Here is a 27654-nt window from a genome sequence, read left to right on the forward strand (position 1 = left end):
CCCCTCCGTGCATGAATGCAAGTGTGTGAACCACACACCCACAGCGGGGCCCAGGCACTGCTGAGGACCTTGTCGGGAAGAGGCAAGGGGCACAGGCCCTGAAAAGGGTGAGGAGGCTACATATTTACTTGTCTGCCTGCTTCTTCCCTTGCCGACCCTGAAATACCAACCAATCACTTGCTAGGGCCCTCCTGCGCTCCAGGCCCTTGGCCTGTGCTAACCCCTAAACCACACGGCATATGCTGAAAGGCACTTGATTTATTAGCACTACTCCTAGTATTAATACCCATTTAATAAAAGGGGAAAGTGAGTTGGCAGGTCTGACCAAAATCTCTCCCCAACAGGCACAAAGGCTCCTGCCCCCTGGAATTTGCTCCCTAATTTAGGGGATTGTAAGGGACAGGTGTTGTCTTTTGGGGACACTGCTAGGGAAAATCAAGAGACCCTTGGGCTGGGAGTGAGGAGATCTGGGTGAGTCCCTGCACCTCTCTGGACCTCAGTCTCCCCATCAGAGCAATGGAGGTGACAACCTCTCTCCCCGTGGGCCCCTGGGCAAATTGGATGAGACCACTGACTTAGCACACAGGGCTCAGCACACATGAGGTGCACACAGGTGAATCAGCATTTGAACTCAGTGCCAGACCTGCTAAGCCAGGACAGCACTCAAGTAGCTCCTGCTAAGTCCCTAAATCCCAACCTCTGGTAAGAAGAGTCCCCTTCTCCTTCTCTTTCTTTCTCCTTCCCCTTCCCCTCCTCCTCCTCCTCCTCCTCCTCCTCCTCCTCCTCCTCCTCCTCCTTTTTCTTTTTCTTCTTTTTTTAAGTTTACTTATTTACTTTTGAGAGGGGTCTGGAGGGGCAGAGAGAATCCCAAGCAGGCTCCACACTGTCAGCGCAGGGCCCAAGGTGGGGCTCAAACTCACAAACCATGAGATCATGACCTGACCCAAAGTCAGATGCTTAACCGACTGAGCCACCCAGGTGCCCCAAGAAGAGTCTTCTTGATAATAAACTCTTGTCCCCTTCATCTAGCCCTGGAAGAAGGATCTCCACATGGGGCAGGGTGGTTGGAAATCAGGCTCCCCTCTCTGTTGCCCAAGATGGAACTTGTTCTGTAGCCAGTGGCCATGCTGGGGGAGGTGGCTCCACTCCCTCTTTCTTCCCTTCCCTTAACACCCAGGGGTCAGCAGATGCCAGGCAGAAAGATTCAGACAAGATTCACTTAGGGCTTTGTGGCTGAGACAACTTTAACCAGTCCTACCTCCAACATACCTCCAAGCGTGGGCTCTAGGTAGCCTAGCTGGTCCTGGGCTCAAGGGATTTTCTCTCCACCCTCCTGGATGGCTGCCAGGGCTCTGGAAAAATGGCAGTGGCCCAAGTCGGGGACTCTCTCCTGTCTCCCACTCCTACCTTTCATTCTGAGTTCTCTTCTCCTATCTAGGTGCCTACCGTCTGCCATTTATTAACTGGAAACCACTGTGCAAGTCACTAGCTCAGCTCTCCAAGCCTCAGTTTCCCCATCTTTAGAATGGGATAATAATTGGTAGCTCTTCACAGGGTTGTGAGAACTACCTTCAATGTACACAGAGCACAGGGGATGCTCTTGGTAAATGCTTCCAGATGGCTGGGGAATTGGGTGTTTTGTTTTGTTTTGTTGTTTAGCCTGTCTCCCCCGTGATCTTGGGAATGGCAGGGCCCAGCTCGGGCTTGCCTGTCTTTCTCCTAAAACATATTACTTACGTCACCGGCTGGCTCTCAGCCTGTACCCAGGCCGTGCCTCTGAAGGGTATGGGAGGCCAGGGATGGCACCAAGGGCCGAGTGAGGACAGTTATGAGGCTGTAAAACAGCAGCAGGAGGCCCAAGGTCTCCCCCTCCCTCTCATGTGGCCCGGAGGTGACTCCTGCGACAACTCTCTAAGCACCAGGTGAGACCACGCGGCAGAGGGACCGACCCCTCCCTGCCCCTGCACTGGATCTGAAGTACCCCTCAGACCCACGGGTGCTCAGCTGCCTCCACAGTTCCCCAAGGGGAAGCAGACGCCAAGGACAGAAAGGAAGTTTGGGAGTGGACAGATGGGCGGGAGCTGGGCAGCCATGCCGTCACAGAGGCAACTCTTGGAACCTCTGGGAGCTTGTTTCCCATGTGTCGTGCCTGTGCTGTGCTGGGCCGGCGGGTCCCTCGCCAGGCATGAAGGGCCGGGGGTGCTCCCTCAGTTGTCAGCCTTCTGGGGGACTAGCTCTGCTGAAGAAGACTGTCTTGCCCGAGATCACGCCCCCTTCTAGGGCCAAGTTCATCAGCAGCTGGTGGAGTTGCCCAGCCCCTCACCCCAGATTGGGATAACTCTGAGGCTCCTCCCAGTTCCAGAGCCCCCATGGGGTCGCCTGAGACCTTCATGAGACCAGATCACAGCCCGCCTTCTCCCTCTGCCCAATCCTGCTTCCTTCTTTCCCTCTCACAGCAGGTAGCTCCAAGGGCACTCCTGCATGCCAGTCTCCACCTCAGGGACTGCTTCTCAGGGAGGCCAACCTACGACAGCTGCTGTGTGCCAAGTGACAAATGCTTGTCCTGATGTGTGGTTATTTACTTCACGTTCTTTGTTTAACGTAAGTCTTCCTCAGTAGACCCCAAGCTCCAGGAGGGCAAGAACCACGTTTATTCTCCTCCATCACTGTATTCCTATGCCTGGTACGTAGCAGGTAGTTAATAAACGTGAGCAGAGACATGGAAGGTAGGAAACGGAGAAGTTAGGGGGCTCGCAAGGAAGGGAGGCAGTCCGAGAGTACGCAGAGAAACCTAACTAGATTCAAGTGGTCAGGTAAGACAGTTCCAGGAAAGCGATGGAGGGAGGAAATTGGCCAGCAGTGGATGCCATGGGTGGCATTGCAGGGGGCCGAAAGACACATTCTTCCAGGCAAAGACTGGGGCAGGAGTTTGAGGAGCTGAAAGAAGGCCAGGCATAAAGGGTAAGGGGGCACAATATAAGTCCGGAAAGGTGCCATAGCCGGACACTGACCCATAGAACATGGTGTTAGTCTACGGGCAACGGGGAGCCTGGAAGAATTTCAAGCAGACACGGTCGGGTCTGCATTTTACAAAAGCATCCCACTGCCACATGGAGGATGGATGAGAGGGACCAGCCGGTCAACAGTCATGATCCCAGGAAGACTTTAGTGATGAGCGTTCAATGAGGATAGTGATGGTAGAAACAGAGAAAACTGGAAACAGTGGAAATTTATTTGGAGGGAGTAGCCGCAGAGCTTCCTGCCTGTTTGTGTAGGTGTCGGTGAGTGAGAGGGGGAAGGGAGTCTGGCAAGATGCTGAGATCCCACGGGTGAGGCGGGTCTGGTTCCTAGGCTAGCATTTTGTCCACAAGTGATCCCTCCAGCTCTGCAGGCACCTTCAGGACTACTGGGCAAGTTATCTACCCAAAATGGATAAAGAAATGGGGCCCAGAGAAAATTCCCCACTTGCCCAAATCACACCTTCAGGCAGCACTGGGGATTAAAATAAGCCGGTTTGGAGTTTAAAACTTGATTTCAGACTCCTACCTAAGCCACTGGGCACTGAGCACTCAGGGCCAGTGCAGTCTCTCCCTCTGCGGGTCCCACTTTCCTTGGTGACCAAATGAAGGCCGGCCCCCTGGGATGTGGGGAGACCGGGTGGGGAGTGGCGTAGGCTTGGTAACCTGTAGAGCGTTGCCTACACTGTCTGACCCTGGGGCTGGATGGCGGGGCCTGCCCCCAGCAAGCCCTGGCTGATGTCAATGGGTTTGCTGGCCAAGCAGGCTTGCTCGGGGCAGAGAAATCAGAGCTGAGATGAAGCATTTCTGAGATGAGGTGATATGAAGCAGCGTGGGGCTAAAGCAACTTGATGGGTCCTTCCTCCACCCTCCTTCAGTGGGGCTTAGGGCTAAGCAGACAGGGAGAGCAGGACAGCTTCATGTGGGCATGTGCGGGCGCACTCAACCCTGCCCTCCCTCCTGGTCTCTCAGGGACAGCTGGAAGGTCCCATTAGTCCAAAGGACAGATGTGATGTTTGACATCAAAGTAGAGCAGGGCTTTGCCCAGTGTCGACCAGCCAGCTGATGGCAGAACTGAGACCCGAGGCTTGCCAACTGGGGATATTCGTGCTGCCTATGCCTTGGTTCATTCATTTGTTCGTTCACTCACTCCTTCACTGGTTCAACAACCCTCCTTCCTGGCCTTTTCGTAGGAAGACAAGCCCTGCCCTCAGGGAACTCCTGGTCTGATGGGAAAACAACCACATAACTAGTCAATGACAACATGGAGCTTGCGTGACAACAATTCACAAGGCTGGGGGAGCCCAGGGAGAGGCCCACTCCAGGATCTGGTGTAAGGAGGCTTCCTGGAGCAGGTCGAGTCTGTACGAGAAGAGGGCCTCCTAGAAGTGCATTCCCAGCTGAGCAGGGAGCACAGAGGTAGGACAGCCATGCAGGAGGACAAGATACAAGAGCCCATGGAGGGGACACTCCCCTGTTAATTCAGCTTCCACCAAATCCTGGTCTTCTTCCCCTCGTTAGACTTGCCTTGCCTACCCTTCAATGGTGGGGGACAAGGAACAGGAAATGATACCCCAGCTAGTTGTGAGGGACAAGGGTGACTCTGCCCTCAGGTCCCCAACGGGCACCTCTTCTCTGGGCCTGAATGCCAATAAGGGCAGGTCCTCACCCAGCACCCCCAGCCACTGAGAACTAGTTCATTGACTCACTGCTTCCCTCAACAAATATTTATCGAGCCCCTACTATGTGTTAGCTGATATATATGGTTATTCCCACCACCAGTTACACAGTCACTTTAAGAAAAAACAATAATGATCTTGTCCCATACACAAACAGGGACATTCACGTTCTGGTTCCCCCACTTAGTAGCTTGGGTCTCAGCTGGTCCTCAGGTATGGTGACCCTCACACCACATAGAGTGGCTGTATGGACTGCTAGACAAGGCACTTACACCAGGTACCAGCGGGAGCTCACTCAGTGTCCCCTGTCCTCCTGCCCAGGAGGGTGAGCACCCTCAGTGTGCCCTTCTCTGGGAAGGGACAGGAGGTTTCAGAGATGAGGCAGAGCCTGAGGAAGAGCCAGGAGGCCAGGAACAGAAGCTCTGGAGCGTGTTAAGACTTGCCTGGTTTTGGGGTGCCTGGGTGGCTCAGTCGGTTAAGCGGCCGACTTCGGCTCAGGTCATGATCTCGCAGTCCGTGAGTTCGAGCCCCGCGTCAGGCTCTGTGCTGACCGCTCAGAGCCTGGAGCCGGTTTCAGATTCTGTGTCTCCCTCTCTCTCTGACCCTCCCCTGTTTGTTCATGCTGTCTCTCCCTGTCTCAAAAATAAATAAAATGTTAAAAAAAAAAAAAAAAAAAAAAAAAAAAAAGACTTGCCTGATTTCTCTAATTGGGGTGGGATGATGCTTTGCCTTTCATGACCCCTGGGGCAAGCTGCCACGGGGCAAGCTGGTGGCAGCTGGGGAGCAGAGATCGGAGGCCCCATGATCCAGAACTGCGTGTCTGGGAGAGGTGACCCAACATGACATTGACGATCCAGGAAAAGAGTTACCTGCAAGAAGTGGCTGGACCCCTTGGCTGAGTCAGGGAGAAGACCTGACTAGCACAGCATGAGAGCCCCTGGGAGCAAGCCTCCCAGAGAGAGGATGACCTCATCAACCAGTGTGATGCCCACACGCAGGCAGGCGTCGGGCTGAGCTGGGTGCTGCCACTGAGCAGACACCCCTTGGTTAGGAGACACCCCTCTCCTGACCAGCAACTCCTCACACCGCCCTGCCCCAAACACATCCCCAAGCAGGTTGGGTGCAGCTAGAGGGGGCAAGGGTAGACCCAAAGAAGTTCTCCGGCACTCTCCGCATGAATTTAAACCAGGAAGGCGTTTCGAACGCTCCCTCCCAGGGGGTGAGGGTTAAGGGAGGGCTGCCCAGCTACAGGGGCTGTAGCAAATGACCTCCAACGGTTCCCCCAAAGAATCTGAGCACAAGTCTCGGAACAACAGGAGGGAATGTGCTTCGAGTCGCCACCAAATCAGACTGGGAATCAGGAGACCCGGGTTCTGGGCCTGGCTTGTTGTGGGACGGGGCAGGCACAGTCCCTCTTTGGGCCTCAGTTTCTCCTTCAGATAATGAAGGGCTCAGGTGTCAGCCGCGGGGCCCTGCTATTTCTGGCTTCTGTGCAACTTCAAGACTGGGCACCCAGACCCAGGGGCTCCTTGGGGGACTCCAGGCTAGAAATTTCCTTATTGGTGTTTAGACCACACCAATGTTGTACAGCAAGCTGAAGACAATCCCATTATTGACACTGTGACCCAGAAACCTGAGAAACTCCACAGTCCCCTCCTTTTGTCCAGCCCCAGCCCCTGGGTCCCTCTGCAGCAAATATTTGCAGCTTGTTACCACGTCCTGCCTTCTGTGGACAGCCTTACCTCTGGCTTCCCAGCTTCCAGCCTGCTGACCACAGAGCTCCTTGGAAAGCCTTGTTATTTCAGCCCAGCTCGATGCCAGACCATGAGCCACCCGCCAAGCGGGGCCTTGCCTCTCCCTGGATCACCAGGTCAACCTCTTCCCTGGCTACCAGGCACTGGTCTCTCCCTCATAGCTGCCACAGGAACACTTCCGGTACTCAGGCCCCAAGTCCCTGCCTGGCTCAGAACAGCTGGGGGCTCTGAACGCTCTAAGACAGGGTGGGAGCCTCATTTCTTGAGGGACCTCTGCCCCAGGCATCCCCAGTGGCCTCCTGATAGCCCCACACTAGCCTTACTCATCCTCGGGCACGTGTGGCTCCCACCACCCTGCAGCCCCCTTCAGCTGTGGCCTGAGGCCTTACGGTGCCCACAGGCTGCTGAGCTCGGCTCCACTCGCTCACTCATTGGCCACGTGACCTTCTGCACATGCATCTCCTCTCCTGTAAAACGGGGATGATAAAACCGCAGTCTCTGACCTGTCTGTGCTGTGGTGGTTGAGAGGCGATGTGGCCTGGCCCACAGCAGTGTGCTATGATCCGGTAATGCTCCTCCCGGCACACTTATCCTGTTATTCACCCCAAAAGACGGAGCGCCAATGGGAGGCCAAACCCTGCGCCAAGGTCCCCACCCAGAGGCTCTTAGGGTCACCCAGCAGAGGAGACAAGCACAGGGGTGTCCACATACTGCAGTCACAGGCATGGGAGCTGAGGAGGAGCACCTGGGCCCCCACATCTGGGAGGCTCCGCTGAGTGGTGGAGGATGAGTAGGAGTTTGACAGTATGACAGGGAAGGGAGGATCGGCATGGGCAAAGGTGTGAGGGGCTCAGAGCAGACTTGCATGGCTGAGGCCTGGGAGAGGGAGAGGGCCTCAGGCCAATGACCAAGGCCGGGACCGCTGGACTAAGGCACCTCCAGGGCAGTGGGGCAGGGAAGGGCTTCAGCAGGGGAGGGTGATGGTAGGATCTAAGTGTGAGAAAATCCCTGGACAGGGGTGGGGAGAGGCACAGGCAGCCATAGAAGAAATCCACAGGACAGGGGCCTGCGAGGAGGCTGGGATGATGGTCCTGGCCAGGCAGATGGTTGAGGACTGAGCGGGAATGAGTGGCCAAAGCAAGTGGGATAGCAAGGAGGAGGAAACTGGTGAGGGGCTTAGGAGGAAGGAAGGACGGGACGACCTGCCACATCCAGCACACTGACACCACTCTTGGGCTGTTAACCCACTCAAGCGAGCCCCCCTCTCCCTCTGGGCCTCAGTGAAATGGGCCAGGAGAGCCCTGGAGGCTCTCCCTGCTCACACATCCTGTGGCTCTGGAAAGCAAAGCAAGTGGCTTTCCCACCTTCTGGAGGAGGGAGAGAAAAGCCCAGCCAGGCCTTTCTCAGAGCCTCACTAGCAGAAGATAGGGTCCAGAAGCACCAGGGCCGCGCTGGATAAGGCGTTTCACCCGCCTAGGTGAAGGCCAGGTAGCCCCGCCCCTGAGGCTGGATAAACAGAGCTTCGGCGCCATCTACTGTCCACCCGGGAAGGGGCACCAGTCCCAGGGGCCTGGCTGTGACCTCAGTGAGTCCCAGTGGATTAAAGCACTCTTATCCCACAGGGCTCAGGGCCTTCTGGGAGCTAGGGAACTCCACCAGAAACCGAATGACCAAGGGTAGCAGTGGGGATCTCTGGGGCCATCCACCCCATTCCCTGCTGTCCAAGGTAGACAAAGGGGCCCTGACTTGCTTCAAGTCGCATAGGAAGTCCTCAGCAGGAACTCATGCCTTCCAATCCCTGGCCTTAAAATCTTTCTATTACCCCACTGTTATCTCTATCCAAAAGCCCCAGACAAGAAGTTTCAGGAGACACTGTAGACGCCCTTGTTTGGTCTCCAGGCTGACCAACTCTACTGGGGGAAAAAAAAGAAAAAGCTCACTTACTGGGCACATATCATATGCCAGTCATATGGAATCCTTCAAGATTATCCGCCCCATTGTACAGACGAAAGTGAGGCTTAGAGTGACTGACTTTCGCAGGCCGAAGAGCAAATTCTGCAGGAGAGCTAAGATTCTAACGTGATCTTAACCACTTAACCACTTCCAGCTCCCTTGAGGGCTGATGCACACAAATTAATACTAGAACTAATCAACACAGCAAATAACCAAATACAAGCTTTGATGTTCTGAAATCCATAAGGGAGCGGAGAAGGCTTCCTGGAGGTGGTGAGGTGGGACGTTGAGTGAGGCTCTGACTAAAGTTGGATGGATAGGGAAAGAGGAGGATTTTCCAGGAGGGACTCATTGTAGGAGGAGGCATCATCCTCCCTCTTGCTTCCTACTTAGGAAAAGCTAGACCATCCACCCATCATTCACTTCTTGATCCCTACGTCCAGTCTATCATATCACAGAGTCCTACCCCATTCCACTCAGAAATTCTCCAGCCCATCCCCGTTTTCTCCATTTCCACTGCAGTTACTCTGGCCCAGCTCCCATGGCCTCTGTCTACAGACTCTTCACCCATGTTCCTGCAACCCCTAAATGCCACCTCCCACGCCAAGCCAGAGGGGTCTTTCTTAAAAGCGAATAATCTGGCCAGGCCACGGTCCTGCCTAGCCTAATTTAAAAGACTCTGCTTCGTTGGCCCTTGGTACCCTCTCCAGCCTCTGACACGTCACCTTGAACTCAATACAGTGATGGTAATTTCCCCCAAATGCCACCCTCTTGGCCTTTTCATAGTCTGTGCCCTCTGCCCCTCGTATTCTTTCAGCTTTCAGAGCTTAGCTTACATATCTTCAGGAAGCCTTCCCTGCCTCCTGGGTCGAGTGGGGAGCCTCCTGCAGAGTCCCGAGGTGGGTCTGGTGGCTTCCGCTGCCCACGCCCCCCCACCCCGCACCCCCTACCCCGCACCCAGAGCTCCAGAATCCCCAGTTCAGGCGCCAGGCACCCGCGCGCGCATGCGCCCCTCGGCGCCGTGGCCAGGCGCTGAGTCCCGTCCAGGCTTCTGCACCGGCTCCGCGAAGGGGAAGGTGAGCCCGCGCCAGAAGGCGCGCTGGAAAGGCCGTTTCCGCCTCCTCCGGGCCCAGGGAATATTTATGGGCTGCCGGAGGGCAGCGGGGAGGGAGGCGGGGCCGCGGGGGCCGCGACTGCCCCGCGGGCGGGATGCGCCGCTCGCTCGGGTTCCCTGCGGTCCCCGGCGGGGCTTCGGCGCGTGCGGAAAGCGGCCCAGAGTCCCCAACCTCGGGACCCGTCCGCTGCCCATTCGGAGGCGACCGCAGCCTGGAAGCGGAGAGTCCCCAGCTGTTTTCCTTCCACTCCAGGCGGGGCGGGGCGGGGCGGGGCGGGCGGATGGAGGTGGGAAGGAGCCTGGGGAGGGAGGCAGGTGTGCAGCTCCGCTCTGCTCGTGGGGTAAGCAGATCGAGGCGCTGTGGCACTGCCTCTCGTGACTCGGCCCACTTCACAGGCGGAAAACTGAGGCGGTCCTGAGACAGAGCCAAGAAGGGCACTGCCGAGTCCTGGTCCGCGCTCTGCCCGCTGCGCCATGTGGCATCGCCGTAGGCCGAGGGCAGCTCACTCTTGGGTGGGCACGAGAACCACCGGGACAAGTTGTTAAGATGCGGATTTTAGGTCCTCGTCTCCCAGAAATTAGGTGGGCCTGGAGTGGGGCCCAAAACAAGCAGGCCATACACCCACACGTTGTGAAATATTGGTGAAGAGATATTTTAGACTAGGAAGGCTCCCCTCAACTGATGGCCAGGATAAAGCAAGCATGGACAGGCTGGGGGACGCAGAGAGCCTGAACTTGGAAGAGACGGATTTGAATTCTGATTTTCCCCTGGGGAACCAGGAGCTGGTGATTAACCTCTCCGTGCCTCGATTTTCTCCGTGCCTAAAGGAGGAGATAACAGCCCGCAGGGTTCTCTAAAGTCAAAGAGATTTACAGGAAAGTGCTTTGCAAACGAACCACCACCAACGGATATTATTAGCTGTCACTGCCAGTCCTCCAATCCTCTAGGCAAGGGGAGAGGTCAGCCTGGTATGGTGATGAGCTCAGGGACCACCTCCTCTGTAAAGCCCATCCTGATTCAGTCACTCGGGTTGAAGCCCTCCTTCCTCTGAACTGCCCACCACTCAGCTTCTTTACTCCTATTTGGTACTCCTTTCCTGCGCTTGGGGCTGAGGTACATGTGCCCTTTTTTTTCCCCACTAGAATGTGAGCTCCTCCTTCGAGACTCCTCAGAATTAACGATGATGTCAATTTCAGCGATGGAGACAGACCTGAGTTCAAATTTCAATCCTGTCACTCACTGGTGGGGGGATCTTGGTCTGTGGATCCCCCTGAGTCTCTATAGGTGTAAAGCGTAAAGGATAATGTCTGTAAGCTTCTCCAGAATGTCTATCACTCAGTAGACCCAACTTGGGTAAAACCAGGTACAAGCTTGGGAGACTGAGGAAGGCATCACAAAGGACGGCTTTTGGCCTCGGCTTTTAGATCCAGAAAAGGTCTTATCAGGTAAAGAACTAGTGGGGAAGGCCTCTTCCATATGCTGGTTACCCTCAGTTTACTTCTATAAATTGGCAGCAGAGAATTCCTGCTCTAAAACGTGTTGTGGCTGTTCATTTAAAAATTGAAATAGGATAAGGATAGCAAGTTGAACACACACTGTGGTCTTTCCTGAAACCAACTAAAACAACAGTAAAGGGACTTTTCAAAATATTAGAAACCAGACACAGCCAACAAAGAATAGTAAGTGATTGAATTCTAAAGAGGCAATAAAGAAAGCTGAAAAGCGGCCCAATTTACACTGTGAAATCCCCAAATGGTTCGGGAGTTGGCTGTACCAGGTACTTCTGGAAATTGGGTGGGTGGTGGGGAGGCTTAAAATAGGAAGATTGCATGAAAATCTATTTAAGAGGCAATTAGACTCCCAGATACCCTCCTCACCTTTAGTGTTTAGTCGAATGCTAAAGGTCCATTCTCAAAAGCGAGTAGCAGAGGATCTCTATTCTGGGGGCGCTCTGACAACAGAATCAAGTAATTACTTGTGGACCCAATATTGATGTCTCTAGTCCTTTTTCTCCATTCAACTACCCAAACTCTGGCTGCTGAGATAGCAACCCCTACCCCCCACCCCCCGCCCCCCGCCCCAGCCAGGAGATTGAAGGAGCTTTTTTCTTGACCAGCTCAACGGAAAAAAACATGGAAAGACCCAACCAGCTCCATGCACCCAGCCCCAATCGTGTCCATAAGGTATCCAGTCTGTGTTTTAGTGCCCCGTGTTTAAACATGAACAGACTACTATGAGCAGATGAGTAAGCGTCTGAGGGAAAGCTTCTAATAAGAAAGAGGTTAGAACAAACAACAAGGGGAGAAACTTGGAAGATAGCAACTATGCAAAAAGCAGAAGGCTTGAAAGAGAAAACCATCATTAATGTATCTTTAATTGCATCCATGAGTGACAAGAAAAAGAACTCTTGGGGGGCACCCGGGTGGCTCAGTCGGTTGAGCGTCCAACTTCAGCTCAGGTCATGATCTCATGGTTCGTGAGTTCAAGCCCCACATCAGGCTCCGTGCTGACAGCTCAGAGCCCGGAGCCTACTTTGGATTCTGTATCTCCCTCTCTCTGCCCCTCCCCCACTCACACTCCATCTGTCTCTCAAAAATAAATAAACATTTAAAAAAAATTTTTTAAATGACTCTTGGAAATTAAAAATGATGATAGCAGAAAATGAAAAACTCAAAAGAATTGTTAGATATAAATTTGAGAAAACAGACCAAAAGGCTAAGAAATGGAAAGCAGAAAAGACAAGATGTTTAGAGGGCGAGTTAAGGGAACTCAACATCTGAATGACAGGGATTCTAGGAAGAGGGATTAGGAAAAAAATATCCTAGGACTGAACTACATGAGTGTCAGCTTGAAATGACCCCTTGAGGACTCAGCACAATGGATGAACGTAGACTGATACCATGACGTCAAAATCTCAGAACTCTGGGAACAAAGAGAAGATCACAAAAACTTCTGGATAGAAGAAAAAAAAGAAGCAGGATTCACACAAAAGATTAAGAAATATACTGACATTGGGTTTCTTAATAGCAAGATGGGACCTAGAAGCCAATGGCAAAGTGCCTTCAAAATTCCAAGGGGAATTATTTCCATCCCAGAATTCTGGGCCCAGCCAAATGATTATAAAGAGTGAAGAGAGAATAAAGACCTATTTAGTCATGTAAGATCTCTTTGCACACTTTCTCAGGAAGCTGCTGGAGGATGTGCTTTAGCAGAAATGAACAAGTGAGCAAACCAAGAAAGGGGAGGACATGGTATCTAAGGAAGAGAAAATGCCACAAAGGAGGGGCAGAGGAGTCCCCAGGCCAACAGTTGTGCAGTAGAAAGCAACCAATCCTCTCTGGAACAGGATGGGAGACTCTGGAAGAGATTTCTCCAAGGAAATGAAACTGGCAGACTACCCAACACATTTAAACATATTGAGAGATTACATAACTGTAATTGTTAGGCAGGAAAGGAAAAGTAATCATAGAGTATTTTTTTTATTTTTTTTTTAATTTTTTTTTTTAACGTTTATTTATTTTTGAGACAGAGAGAGACGAGCATGAACGGGGGGAGGGTCAGAGAGAGGGAGACACAGAATCTGAAACGGGCTCCAGGCTCTGAGCTGTCAGCACAGAGCCCAACGCGGGGCTCGAACTCACGGACCGCGAGATCATGACCTGAGCCGAAGTCGGCCACTTAACCGACTGAGCCACCCAGGCGCCCCACAACTAATTTTTTTTAATTGAGTGACAACAAACCCCTGAGCTGAGGCTACTAGTGGCAGGAGGGCGGTCATTTTTAGCAGAAGGCTTAGCCTAATACTGACCGATACTGAAATGCTAGCAGGAGAAGAACGTTCTGGGGGGACTCTGGGGAGCTAAGCTAAGTAGTAGGTGGAATGTAGTTCATCTACTGAGGGGCAAATTCAAATGCCATGCCTTCCAGAAGCCTTCCATGGTCCCCGCAGCCTCATATGACCCTTCCTTTCCCCCATCCCTTATCCCACTCTGATTGCTATGATCACTGTCTAGCTTCATCTGTGGGTATTCTTTCTTTCCACCAGGCTGTGAACTCCCCAAGGACAGTAACTACAGCCAAGTGACACAGAGAAGCTGCTCAATAAATATTTGCTGAATGCGTGAATGGTCAGTATGTCGTGAGGGCTGGGCACGTGCTATTGAACAGAATAACACTTAATACTTATTGAACAGAAAGCCTCTTTTTCCTTACAGTCACCCTTACCTATGTTTTTGGCACAAAGCAAGTCCTTGATAAATGTGCCTTGCCTTGGTGGAGCGGATGTGGCCTCCTGGACTCCCAGCATGCCGTGTGATTTTGAACAAATTCCTTCATCTTTCAGAAAGGTGCCAGGATTTCTCCATAAATCAATAAAGACAAGAGGTAGAGAATGACCTCCTGAGTCTGGGAAGCATCACCTGGGAATTGAGTTGGGGGAGAGAGGCAATGTTGGTGCACAAAAGAGCCCCTAGGGATTCTTAGGTGTGTAGGAATGTGAGTGGGTGAAAGGGAAGAGTAATGGCTAATGAAAAGCGGCTGGAGAGAGTTCTGGGTGGAAGAAATGATTCATCCCCCCGGCATCTCTTTCCCAAAGCCACTCCTCTTCACTGTCCCTTGGCCCTGGCTTTCAGCAGCCAGCAGTGCTGAGGTCCACATCTGGAGGGATATCTGGCCAGATTCGCCCTGTCCTCGGGCATTGGTTGGGCAGAGTCCCAGGCCAGGCCTACTTCCCTCTGGTTGGTGCAGCATCGAAGATGCCAGCTCCGAGGGCTCAGGCAGAGCCACAGAGCGCTCACCCTGCCCGGGACATTAGATCAGCTGGCCCAGAAGGCCCCCAAATGTTAGGTTTTACAGATGGGCACATTCTAAATAGTGGGGAGAATAACGTAAAGTTGCCAACTTCTTATTTTGCTTGGGAAAGAACATTAGAGAAAGAACTGTCACTATGCTCTGTTCCTGATCCGGGTGGTGGTTATGTGGTGTGTTCACTTAGTGGGAACGCATCAGGCTGGACACGTGTGAGCATGACTCTTCTACGTGTTTGACTTCGTAAAAAATTTACTCCAAGAACTACCATGTACTATCACCCCGTCATTTCATCTAAAAAAAAAAGACATTTTAATGCTGTAAATTGGGAAAGGAATCATCTCAGTAAAGAACAGTCCTTCTAAAAAAGGGCAGTGGTAAGTTTATAAGAGCATACTTTATATGACAAGAGTAAAAAAATAATATGTGTGATAGTAAAAAAATGATATGATGGGGGGTGCCTGGGCGGCTCAGTCACTTAAATGTCCGACACTTGATTTCAGCTCAGGTCACGATCTCACCATTTGTGAGATGGAGCCCCGTGTCTTGGATTCTGATAGCATGGAGACTGCTTGGGATTCTCTCTCTCTCTCTCTCTCTCTCTCTCTCTCTCTCTCTCTCTCCCTCACCCCTCTCTCTCTCTCTCTCTCTCTCTCCCTCACCCCTCTCTCCTTCAAGATAAATAAATTAACATTAAGAAAAAAAAAAGTCAGGCCTTTGTGCCAAAAGGGACATGTCCTCATTCTATAAAAAAATAAAATAAATGATATGATAGTGAAAAAAATCCCAGGGAGAAACAATCAAAGCTATTTCACAATATCACTCACACGTTGGTTTTGTCAACTTAGGGATTCAGACAGGAAGTAGAGTTCTATATCCAGCTTGTTCCTAAGCTTTATTGCAGTTGTTGAGGAAAAACCCTGTTTCACTTGGTTATCTTGAAGGAAATGGAAACCACACCCAGTGGAGTCCCACCGAATTCAGAATGTTCTGAGAGCTGAGAACTGAGACAGTAAGCACCAGGCCCTGCTCCCCCTCCTACCTGAAGGGGCAGGAGGCCAGGTGGTGGGATTCAGAGCCAGCAGGCACCTTGACCACCCAGCGCACAGCAATCAGACCTCGACCTGAAAGGGATGCGGCAGACCAAGGAGCCCTGTGTCAGAGACCCGGGCCGCTCAGTCCATCCAGGCTTCTGGGAACCACCCCTCTGTCAGACTCCCTTACGTGAAAACTGAGGCCTGGAGGGAGGAAGTGATTTACCCAAAATCACACAGTAAGTTGGCGAAGGGTTGGGGCTGGAACCCGGGCCTCTGGCCTGTCAGCCCCAACTCTTCCTGGTAGCTCCTTCTCCTGACCCTGAAAACTGCTCCGAGGTCCTGCCCGGTTGCCATAAACCCCTTGGGGCTCTGGCTCTGGTAGCCAGAGATGGGCTGGTGCTGTGCTGCCGGGGATCAAGTTACCTGCCTGGAGAGGGTCCCCCTCAGGAGCCAGCCACTCTCCAGCTTGGCAGGAGGACAGCTTGGCGAGGCTGGGCTTGTGGAAGATGCCAGAGCTTCTACAGTGGAGGGCTTCAGCCATCCAACACCTCCTTTGAGGCTGCTGTCACCAGACCCAAGCTGGCACCCTGGCTCTGGGCAGAGGATAGCGGGGGTGAGTGGAGGAGAGGGAGGTTATTCAGAAGGCTCTGCCAGGCAGGAGACAGAAGGTGGAGGGGCTTGGCCTCTGCAAAACAGCTTCTTTCCCACCTCGAGGGCTTTGCTCAGGCCATGCCTCCTCCCTGCTTCTCTCTCCTCATAGACGTGCCCAGTCTCAAATGACTCTGCAAAGTCTCTTCGATTAATGATGCCATGAAGAGATTGTCATGGGCCCCACGGCCTGGTCTGCCCTTTGGGCCTTTCATCATCTAATCTGTGATGTGGTTGGCTGTCCGTATGTGAATATCTCTAAGGTCCCTGTCAGCACAGACGGTGAGTCTCTCAGGCCAACTCTACAGTGGGTAGGCTCCCAGATGAGGATGTGGCCCAGGTGGCCGATTTTAGTCCCGAGCAGAGGGTTGGGGACACTTAATTAGGAAGAAAATCCGGTCGGCCATATGTTCCAGGCACCTGGAAGGTCTCAATAGTTTGTTGAATGGATGAAAGAATATTGAGGTTCAATTTAAGATTCTTTTAAAGGTACCACTGCTGAAAAAGGAAAATCAAAGACCTATTCCAGCTGCTCTCATCTGACAGAAGAGGAAATAGGCCCAGTTAAGGCCCTTTCTTGCTGCAGGTATCATAGGAAACACACGAGGCCAGGTAGGTGTCCTGAGACCAGCTGTTGGAGCACTGCTCTTCTGGTGAGTGAGAACCCCATTGAGAGGCAGGGCGGAATACTCCGTGAGCAGCACTGCCACCCAGCTCGCAGGGATACCTCCGGTCTTCAGTTGGCACCCTGGGCATCTTGAAAACTCCTGTCATTACTTGGGCTGGCTCGCTCTGCCCCACTCACTTCTAAATTTCCCCCGACTTCCCCCATCCTCTGCTGCAAAGCTATGTGACCTTGAGCGGTTGCTTGGCCTCTCTGAGCTCGCATCACTAAATCGAGAGGAAGGTTACTGGCCTCAAGAATTGCCATGAGTTCACAAGCTCCAGCAGAGAGAGTACAGGATAGAGTCAGCTTTCATGGGAACCTCACTCTGTGCCAGACATGTGTAAGGCACAGGGTCATATCCTGCACTAAGCACTCTAGGGTTGAAGTAGAGCTTAGATTCACAGGCAGGGCTGACTTGAGTCAGAATTCTAGCCCTACTATTGACTCACTATCGTCCCTGGGCAAGTCACTTAGCCTTTCTTGGATTTTCTTTTCTCGTCTGTAAAATGGAAAGAATACCTACCATGCTAGCTTGCTGGGAGGACTGAATGTGAAACCTACAAATGCCTAGTGCTTGGGATACAGTAGGTGCTCAGTGCGGGGCAGCTTCCACGTGTTTCTTGCTCTATGAAGTGCTCACTGGCCCATCCTGTGCACCCCTCCCCCTCAGGTCCTCAGGTGAGCACTGGCCCCCCAGCACCGAGTGAGTCCTCAGTTCAAGGCTGTGGAATTTTACCGGGGCCTAACAGAGAGCACCAAAATAAAGAGGAACGAGGAGGCCCCGGGATGGGAATCCTGGAGTGGGGGCTCTGTGCTGGGCTAGCAGCCAGCAGGCCTGGCCCTGGGCCGCGGGCAACCACCTTTCTCCGAATCAGATCCTTCCCCCGGAGCAAGCAAGCAGGCAAGCGGGCTCTGGCGGAGGCCCTGGCCAAGCACAGCGGAACCTTTGTGAGCTCTTGGCTCTCCCCACGGCTCCCCCCTCTTCCTTGTCATTGCCTACAAGGAGCCCAGGGAGTGGGGCTCCAGACAGGAAAGCAGCTCCCAGACTTCCTGGCCCTCGTCACCCCCATCAGCCTCTCGCTGCCTTAGCCTGGCATTCAAGGCCTGAGGCTCTCGGCCCCTCTCTCTCATCACTGCTCCCTCCTGCCCGTCTTCCCTCCCCGGTTGCCACCCTCTTTTGCACATGTGGTTTTCTGTCCCTCTTAGTCTTCTTGAGAGGTGTGCACAAGGCCAGGGCCGTGGATGAGCAGGGAGAGGCCTTCACTCCAGCAGAGGTCAGCATCTTCCTCCCATCCTCTGCTGCTCCTAGAGCAACACTTCAGCACTGCCCCAACCAGTCCTAACCACTCAGACTTCAGTTTAGTCTCTACTGGCCATGGCTTAGCCCTGGGAGTCGCTTTCCTTCTCTGTACAGAGACAAGACTCCTGCCTTGGGCAGACCCTGATAGGGCAACTTTCTGTCAAGGAGGCTTCCTGGACTCTCGTCCTTGCCCCCAGCAGCCAGACATGGCTGTGCCAGGTGCCTCACCACCACCCAGGATGCCTTGGGCACCAGGAACATGAACTCTGAAACCTCCATCTCTCTGAGGTCTAGCCTTGAATGGATCATCGCTCAGAACGCTCCTCCTGCAGCCTGGATCCCTGGGTAGTTCCTCCACAGGGGGAGGTTTCCCTGTGACATTCTCGCTGAACACTGCCCTACTCTCCCATCATCACCATCATGGCAGAGGCTCTGCCTGTCTTGTTCACCACTGGATTCCCAGGACCTAGAACAAGACAGGGGCTCCAAAAACAAGAACCACCTGCTTGGGTCAGGTCCTCCCACCCCCTATGCCGTCAGTACCTGAACTCACCTTCACTTCACAGAGTACATCTCTGCGTGGAAAAAAAAAAAAAAGCCCATAAACAAAGTCAGACAAACGAAAAATGGAGGAAACATTTATACACAAGACAGACAAAATGCTAATTCCTTTAATATTTTTATAAGGCAGTAAGAAAAATACCTTTGTTCCTATTCTTTATTCAATTGGAAAGAAATGCAATTTACAAAAAAGAAAAATAAACATTTTTATATCTGTGAAAAGATGCTTAACCTCACTTCAAACAAAAGAAAAATCAATTAAACAGGGAGCTGTGTCCCTCAGACTGGTTTAGACCAAATAGGATATATTTAGGAGAGATCTACTTGCAAGTGTTTCCAAGAATGGGTAAGGAGATTCATTACAGTATTGTTTGGAGCTATAAAGGACCAGACAGTAACGATTTTAGGCTTGAGACCCATAGGGGTTCACTGCTAAAAAAAAAAAAAAAAAAAAAAGAAAGAAAGAAAGAAAGAGGGCCAGATTTAGCCAGCAGGCCACAGCAACCAACCCGTGGTTCAGATGAACAAAAGACTAGGAAAGACTAGGAAAGATCTTTTTTTTTTAATGTTTATTTATTTTTGAGAGAGTGTGAGCGGGGGAGGGACGGGGGTGGGGGCGTGGACAGAGGATCCCAAGTGGGTTCTGTGCTGATAACAGTGAGCCCAGTGCAGGGCTCCAACTCATAAACCACGAGATCATGACCTGAGCTGAAGTCGGATGCTCAACCGACTAAGCCACCCAGGAGCCCTAAGACTAGGAAATCTCTTGATGCCAATACTAGAGGAATGCCTAATCACATATCACATATCCCTAGGATGGAATACACGTGCAGAAGAGACGTGCTTATCAGTTGCCTTCATGTGCATTTTGAAAAGAAAATATACATTTACATCCTGTGTACCCTAGAATTCTCTGGGACGATACAGAAACTACCCCGTGAAGAAAACTAGGTCTAAGGGAGCCAAGGCTGGAAAGACAATTTTCACAGGATACCCCACTGCTCTGTCTGAAATGCATTCATAAGTACATTTTAAATTAAAAAAAATAATAATAATTAACCCTCTAGTCCCCCAAATAAAAATGTTCCCTGAAACAAAGGGATTCGTGGTAAAGGAAGTTCGGTCCATGCAGGGTTAAGCAAAGTTAACGTGTCTTTGCTGCAGGATTTTGGGTATGTGGGGGTGTAGCCTTTAATATACCACTGTGCCTCGTGAATCCTGAGGAGGACACTGTATGTGGTACTTCCCACGCTTATTGCAGGACCACAGAGAACCTCTGGGGGCCAGTATCCCGTGGAATAGATGCTGAGAATCACCACCTCCAGCAGCAAGCACAGATGCCTTTACACACACTATTCTCTGCCCCATGCCCCCACTCTGTGCCTCAGTCTTTCTTGAAGTACATTCCTCAGGTCACTTATCTTGTGAGATGCTCCGTGGTCAAATATTCTTGGGAAACAGTGTTCTGCCTAAGTGGATGACAAGTTATTGCTCACACTTCTTACAGATTTTACTACTTCTCTGTCTTCACTCACACACCATCCCTTCTGTCTGGACTGCTCTTCATTTTAACCCATTTCTACCTGCCAAAGTTTAAGTCATCCGTCAAGGCTTGGGTCTTATGCTTTCTGCACTATGATGAAGGCTTCTTGGATCCTGGCAAAATTCTACAGATGCCTGACAAGTGTCCCCAGACACTTATTGAAAGAAAGTAATTGCTGAGTGCAATAGAGGAATGACTGAGGGAGGGAAGAGGGAGGGATAGAGTGGAAAATTAAACTAAGAGGGGTGATTGTGCTCAGGTCAATAATGGGTGATGCAGTAGCTTGTTATACATGTGTCCACAATCCTATTCGTTATGGGTGGTGCAGGCAGAACTTCCACTCTGGAGGTCTGACTGCAGGTCCCAAAGCAGCCTGCTGGCCCGATCTTGGGCAGTCCCAGGGACAGGTGGAGAAGTCCCTCTCTCCTAAGCCTCTCCCTCACCCTCTCATCTCTATCCAAACCCCACTGAGAAAAATGCCCACCTCTGGATGTAGATCTGCAGGTGTCTTACCACATTATGTGCCCTTGCCCTTGAGACGGTCTCCAATGGGCACTCCAGAGAAGGCGGGCACTCCCGTTTGTTTTTTTTCTTTAATTTTTAAAAATGTTTGTTTTTGAGAGAGAGCGACAAAGCATGAGTGGGGGAGAGGGGGAGGGGGTAGAGAGACAGAGAGGGAGACACAGAATCCAAAGCAGGCTCCAGGCTCTGCTCGAACTCACGAGCCGGGAAACCATGCCCCGGGCCGAAGTCAGACGCTTAACCAACTGAGCCACCCAGGCGCCCCTCCCTTGAATTGTTTTGACCAGAGAACCTTGTGGGGGTCTGCAGAAACTGAGCCACCCACACTCCCCACCCAGCCTCTACAGCTCACTGGACACCCCAACGCTGGCCTCTCTCAGAGAGGTGGTGTGAGGGTGGACCTGCACGGGGATCCAGAACAGAAAGAGGCCAACCGATAAGCAATTTCCTCTGGAACCTTCAGCAAATTGCCTACCCTCTTTGAACTTCATTTTCCCTAACTCTACAATGAGTGTGTCTACCTCACTGGTTTCTGAAGAGTATTAAGTTCAAGTAGATGAAAGTACCTGGCATAGTAGGCGCTTAGCAGTAGTTTCTTTCTCCCTTCTTCCCCAGTGCAGGTTCCGGGCTGCTAGAGAGACTATTGTTTCGTTTTCAATTGTGTGGTGCCAGGACACTGAGTGGAGGAGGATAAATTGGGATGGATGGGAAGGCAGCTGTGGCCCAGTCTACACCAAGTATAGGTATGCAAATTTCAAAGCATCCTCACCCCCAGGGAAGGCTTCTCCGAGCCTTTCCCTTTCAAGACTTGCTTGCATCATTCTGCTTATAACTAGCTGGTATTCTCATCAGTCTCCCTCTCACCCCACTGACGCCGCACAGATGTGGATCCCCCTCAGAGCAGATGCTCAAGATGACTCAGCTGTGTGCCCAACCCCCCAGGCTTGGCACAGAGTGGGTTCACCAGATGGAATAGTGGGAAAGGCTAGTCTCTGCTGCTGCCCCTGAAGGTCCCTTAGAGAACAGTTTTACGTGCTGCCCAGAGGTGCCAAGCTCTTGGCCAGAGTGAGCAGGCACTGGGAGCCCAGGCAAGGAGAGGGGATGAGGTGATAAGAGGCAGGGATGGACAGAACTGGAGAAGGAACAGACCACTTTGTGATCTGCCCTTGGGCATTCATTTACTAAACTCGATGAACAGATATTAAGTGCCTAGTGCTTCCCAGGCTCTTTGCACATCTGGCTTGGGGTACTGCAGTGTGTTGGTCAACAGTAGTGTGGACCTGGCTCTATATGCATTCTTGGGCAAGTTGCTCAATGTCTCTGAGCTTCGGTGATACCATCAGTGATATGGACGTTATACTCTGTTTCACAATGTCGTTCTATGAATTACGTGAGTTTATTTATGTAAATTGCTTGACACAATTCTGCTACATTAACTGTTTGCTGATATAATTGTTAAGATAATCCTCACTCAATCCCGTATGGTCAGAGCTAGAGTTCAGGCAGATCTTGTAGTCCAGGCCAGCAATCCAGTTCCTTCGTCTCAGTGCTGAGAAAATGGGCCAGAGAAGACACAGGCAGAGCAGGAACAGATCCCTGGCCAAGGGACTTTGCAGGACTTTCTTTCCATCTAAGCTGTTGTTTTTCCCTGAGTTTAGAGCCTGCAGAACAGGCGTGTATGCTGATTCGCCAAGTACTCCTCCGGGGAAAGTGGTATGTGGAGCCGGGGCGCAGTTTGCACATAACTATGCAATAAAGGCAACTTCCTGGACTCACAGCTGAGGATGTACTTAAGGTGCCGTCCGTTGCTGGGCCTGCAACGTGCTGCTCCAAGCACCTCCTCTCTCTTGTTGTTCCTTCTGAGTTACAGCCCGACCCAGGAGAGTTCACTGCGTCACCCCAGGACATTCTCTTACTGGCTTTTGAGGCAGTAATAATGACACAAATGTCTTTGTAAAATTTTCCACTGTTTCCAGTGTGCTATCATCTTCTTGATTTCATTTGATCTCCATCACATTAAAAAAATTTTTTTAATTAAGTTTATTTTGAGACAGAGAGAGAGAGAGAGAGAGAGACAGAGTGCAAGTGGGGGGAAGGGCAGAGAGAGCGGGAGACCCAGAATCCAAAGCAGGCTCCAGGCTCTGAGTTGTCAGAGCAGAGACGGATGCAGGGCTCGAACCCACAAGCTGTGAGATCATGATCTGAGCCAAAGTCAGATGCTTAACCAACTGATCCACCCAGGCGCCCCTCCATCGCATTTTTTTTTTTTAACAGATGGAGAAACTGGGGCACAAGGAGTTAACTCACTTATTTGAGGTCCTAGTTCTGGTCACCAAATATATTCACAAAGTCTAGTGCTTATTCAACTCCTTAACATCTGACACTTACTGGGTGCTTCCTGAAAGCCAGTTTCCACTTGAAATTCTCTACCTAAATTAAGTCCTAGTAAACCTCACAACCACCCCATGTGGCAGAAACCATTACTATTCTCCTCCAGAGGACGCAGGTCAGGTAACTGACCCAAGGATACACAGCTGGCAGGTGGCAGAGCCAGGGTTCAAATCCAGATAGCTGGGCTCCACAACCAATATTCCTAATCTCTGTGTCAGGATTTCATACCCTCATGCTATGGACATTTGGGGCCAGAAAGTCCTTTGTTCTGGGGGGGCGGGGGTTTGTCCTACGCATTGATGGATGTTCATCTACACACTAGATGCCAGTAGCTCCCTCTCCACACCAGCTATGACAACCAAAAATGCCCAACATTGCCCGATGTCACTTGATGGTTAAAATCTCCCCAGGCTGAGAACCACTGCTCTGTTATATTATCCTAAAATGACAATATATAGGTTTGTGGGGTTTTCTTAACTATGGCAACCCCTAATTTTAGACAAAATATGTTCTACAGATCTCTTTCCAAAATGAATCAACATTCGGATTCAAATAACCTTAACTGCTCATCTCCTATGCCCAGGCAATTTATAGACCATTTAAAAAATGAATTGATGCTTAGGGAAATCAAGCGACTTGCCCGGAATGATAAAGTTAGTATGTGGCAGAACAGGAACACGAATATTGGTCTCAAGGTCCACATGATGAACTTTTTTTGGTAGTATTTATTCTGAAGTGACATATTTAGTATTTTCTCAATTCTAAGATACACTTTTTCCCCACAACTTAATGGTTTTGAAACCAAGATGCAACTTAAAACCAAGGTGTGTTTACAGTGGAGACACTTTTTTATTCCCCTAAAAGCTGCTATTTAATTGAAAGTGGGTCTCATAACTAATAGCCTCTCAGAACTGAGAGCTGAAGGCTGGAGCTGTGAGCGTGGGAGGCGCTGATGGAGTCAGATGGGAAGGGAAGAGACAGAGCAGTGGTCCTCCCTGTCTGGAAGGACTCCTGGGCTGCTGCCCCAGCTGTCTGCCTGAACTCTGCATCTTTCCCTGCTGACCCCTGTCCAGCTCTTGGGACCTACCCATACCACACTGCTCCAAGAAGTCTCTGCAGGTCCTTTGGCGTGAAGCTCATCCTTTCTTAATTTCATCTGGAAGCATTTTTGCATCAGAGCATTTCAGTAACATGATCGCATATGTAACTGACTAAATACTTCGTCCTTAATCATGGAGATATTCGCATCCCGCTTCACAGATGAGAAGACTGAGGCCCAGGGAGGGGCAGCAACCTGCCTAACCTCTCTCTTAAGGGCACAGAAGAGAAGTGGGTCTCCAGGGTCTTCACGTGCTCAATACCTCCTGCTTGTTCTGGGGCAGTTAACCATAACCAGCACTCAGGTGAGCCAAGTCTTCCCTTGGACAAAGTAGCATTCCAAGCTGTGGTGAGGGTTGCCCATGACTGCGCAATAAACAGAGTGACACCTGAAGTCAGTGAGGTAAAGTGGTTACCGCTCCCAAGCAGCAGCACTGGCTGGCTGTCCTCACACCAAACCTCTGCTCTGTACTGCTGGTCTGGCCAGCTCTGCCCCTGCTGTCATTCGGGTGCTTCCAGGTCCCAGCCAGGCCCGCCTTCACTCTCACCAGCAGGAAAGGGATAGCAGTCTCGTCCAGGCCTCCCCAGGGGAATGGGTACCCACATCCCTGCTCTCACTGATGTCACAGAGGTTGTGGTCTGGCCCCTCTGGCATAGCCCACCAATGCTCTAACTTTTCTAGAGCTGGACTCAGATCCCTCATCTAACACAGTGATGTGCACAGAACCTTCCCCAAACACCAGACTCCGAATCACAGGGCCACAGAGCTAGAGGAGACATGAGTTGAGTCCCAGTGGTGCTGTATTTTGGCAAGTCGGCTGGGGATGACACCACCAATCTCACAGGTTTCGGGAAGACTGAAAGGACAGGTCTGCAAAGACCCTGGGGGCACTCTCACCTGCTGTGGGCGGGGGAGGCAGTTTGAGGCTAGCTGCACAGTGTTTTGCAAAGACACAGGCTCTGGCTTTAGACAGACATGGACCATGTGACTGCAGGCAAATAATTTCCTTGAAATTCAGTTCTCTCATGGGGATAATTTATCAGCCTCATCAAAATGTGAGTCTTAAATGAGATTATGTACATAATGTATCTCACACAGTGCCTGGCATACAGGAGGCACCCAATAAATATTAAGTTCCTTCTTAAGTGTAAGTGTCATTATATGAAGCATAGCAGAAACCATTACTTTAATTCTATTATTTAAGCATACTGATAATCTCCTACTACAGGTAGAGACTTTAACCTCAAATGAGCACTGAGATTGCTAATGATTTTAAAGCACCAGCAGCCCCCTTGGTGTTCAGTCATCTATTACCCAGGGAGACTGCAAAGCTGGAAAAGGAATTGCAGCTCAGAGGAAAACGCCACTACAAAACGGAGGCAATTTAAAAGTGCACACCTCTCCCTCCCTACCGTTCTAGGTCTGCTCCCCTTCTCTATAAGAAGGCTGGAGCCAAGACACAAACAGGTACTAAAGAGGGCAATGAAAATTATATGGGTTGTGGTTTGAGAAGGGAAGGAAGAGAAGAAAAAACAAGGCAGAAATTACTTGACTTGGAAAGGAAGGGGTAAGACGGGTGATAAATAAGAGGGTATTATATGGCAGAGGAGGGTGGTGAGTCACATGCCAAGGTCATTATTGTGGCAGGGCCTGGGGGGAACCAAAGGGATCACGTCTCAAGACTTGGAACACTTTGGAAGAAAGACTATACAAATCACAGATGTTATTAATTATGATTAACAGTGACCAATGTGGGGTTTGCTTTTTAGTTCAACTGTGCTCTCGCATTTTCTAAACATGCCCAGAAACTGCAGGCCGAACTCTGCCATATTCATCTGTGCACCTATGAAGGACTCTACTCCTGTGGCAATTCACACAGGAAAGAGGCCCAGGCTCTTAGCATCTCTTGGAGTATGCCCTGACCAGAGGATGACGGCTAATCCTAAGCAGGAATTTCAAAGGTTTTCAGAGACTGGACAGCTCCCTATGCCTTTCCATCCTCAGCTCCAGCTGCTTTCCTCCGCTCAGCCCTCCAGCCACTCTGAATTTCCCTCTGATACTAGAACACATCATCTGGCCATTCACTCAACAAATACAAAGCACCTATTGCACGCCACGCACCGTTTAGGGCACTGGGACACAACTGCGGTGAACACGACAAGGTCTCAGCCCTCAGAGAACTTACACACGAGAATGCAAGACTGATCATTTCTAGTAAAGGGAGACTAGTTTTGAAAGGGGAGGCAGAGAAAACTTCTCTGTGGAGATAATATTTAAGAAAAGATCAAAATGATGCAAAAGTGAACTAGAAGCTAACTGGGTTAAACAGCCTTCACAGCATAGCAAGTATAAAGGTCCTCAACGAGCTTCTCTGAATGGGCTTGGTGAGTGGGAGAAACCAAAACGAAACTATACTAGTCGGCAGCGTGAACAAGAACCAGAGTAGGAGATGCCAGAGGTTGGCAGAGGACCAGATCACGTACATCCAGTCCCAGTTGGAGCTTGGATTCTGGTCTAAGACCACTGGAAAGCCCTGAGAAGAGGAGGTCCAGGATCACTCTGGCTAGTAGCTGTAACACAAACTTGGAGGGAGAGAGAGAGAGAGCGGATGGTGGTTTGAACTACAGTGGCAACGGCAGAGATGGTTAAGAAGTAACTGGGGGCAAGAGGTGCGGGTGCACTAGTGGCGCTTGAGCTGGACCTTAAGAATCAGCAGCCTAACAACTTGCCCCAGTGTCAGTATCTTATCTTTGTAGCAAAAATGCCTGGCACAATGCCTGGCATGATGTGTGTTAAAAGCAACTGGGAAAGTAGTAACAAACCCTCTGCAAGAAAAACGTTTTCACGTAAATGCTTTTGAAATTCAAATGTTCTTTTCCAGAATGCTACTTAATCTTTTCTGAGATAGGAAAAATATACACATTATAGAAAATTTGGAAAACAGTAGATGCCAAAGAAAAATTCGTAATTCCTCATACGCCCACCACCAAGAGTTAATCGTTAGTATTTTGATGTACTTTTCTCCAAGTCTTTTCACATATTTTCACATTTTTTAAAAGGTGGATACTTCTACTCTGAGGAGCAACCCAGTCTACCAGAATCAGCTGGTGTTTGAATCCCACTCCACCACTGAATGGCCTTGGACAAGTCACTTTGGCACCCGTGAAATGAGGACAGCAACACCTACGGCATCAGATTATGGTGAAGCTAAACGTATGATGCATACAAAGTACCTAAGATGATATTTGGTACATAGTAAGTGCTCAATACATAGTAGCTGCTCTCATTAAAACGAAGCCCAAATCCCACGAGATGCAATCATAAGGAAAGCTTTCAACATTTTTTTTTTTTTTTTTTTTTTAGGAAAAAGGTTTTGTAAACCCATAATCCAACCACATGTACTCTTCTAAAGAAAAATAATCACACCAAGAATAGGAATTTGCCAAATAAGATGTAAGCAATACCAAATATTTTTTAAATCAAAATTTTATAGTAACACAAACTAACCCCAGATCCTGGCCTGCTTAATAAATCTCCTATAAAGCTGACATACTTATGGGAT

The 27654-nt window shown here is 50.6% G+C and overlaps 1 long non-coding RNA gene across 1 annotated transcript; it reads left to right on the forward strand.

The window, feature by feature from the left end:
* Nucleotides 1-9385: 9385 nt before the first annotated feature.
* On the forward strand, nucleotides 9386-27442 carry LOC109267224 (uncharacterized). Its single transcript, XR_002079988.2, has 6 exons — nucleotides 9386-9479; nucleotides 13564-13645; nucleotides 16122-16291; nucleotides 16499-16621; nucleotides 21218-21345; nucleotides 27152-27442. It is a non-coding gene; the product is annotated as an uncharacterized LOC109267224 (long non-coding RNA).
* Nucleotides 27443-27654: the final 212 nt, after the last annotated feature.

This window comes from Panthera pardus, unplaced genomic scaffold (genome assembly GCF_024362965.1).
Source record: "Panthera pardus isolate Hobbes unplaced genomic scaffold, ASM2436296v1 HiC_scaffold_12, whole genome shotgun sequence".
NCBI lineage: Eukaryota > Metazoa > Chordata > Mammalia > Carnivora > Felidae > Panthera > Panthera pardus.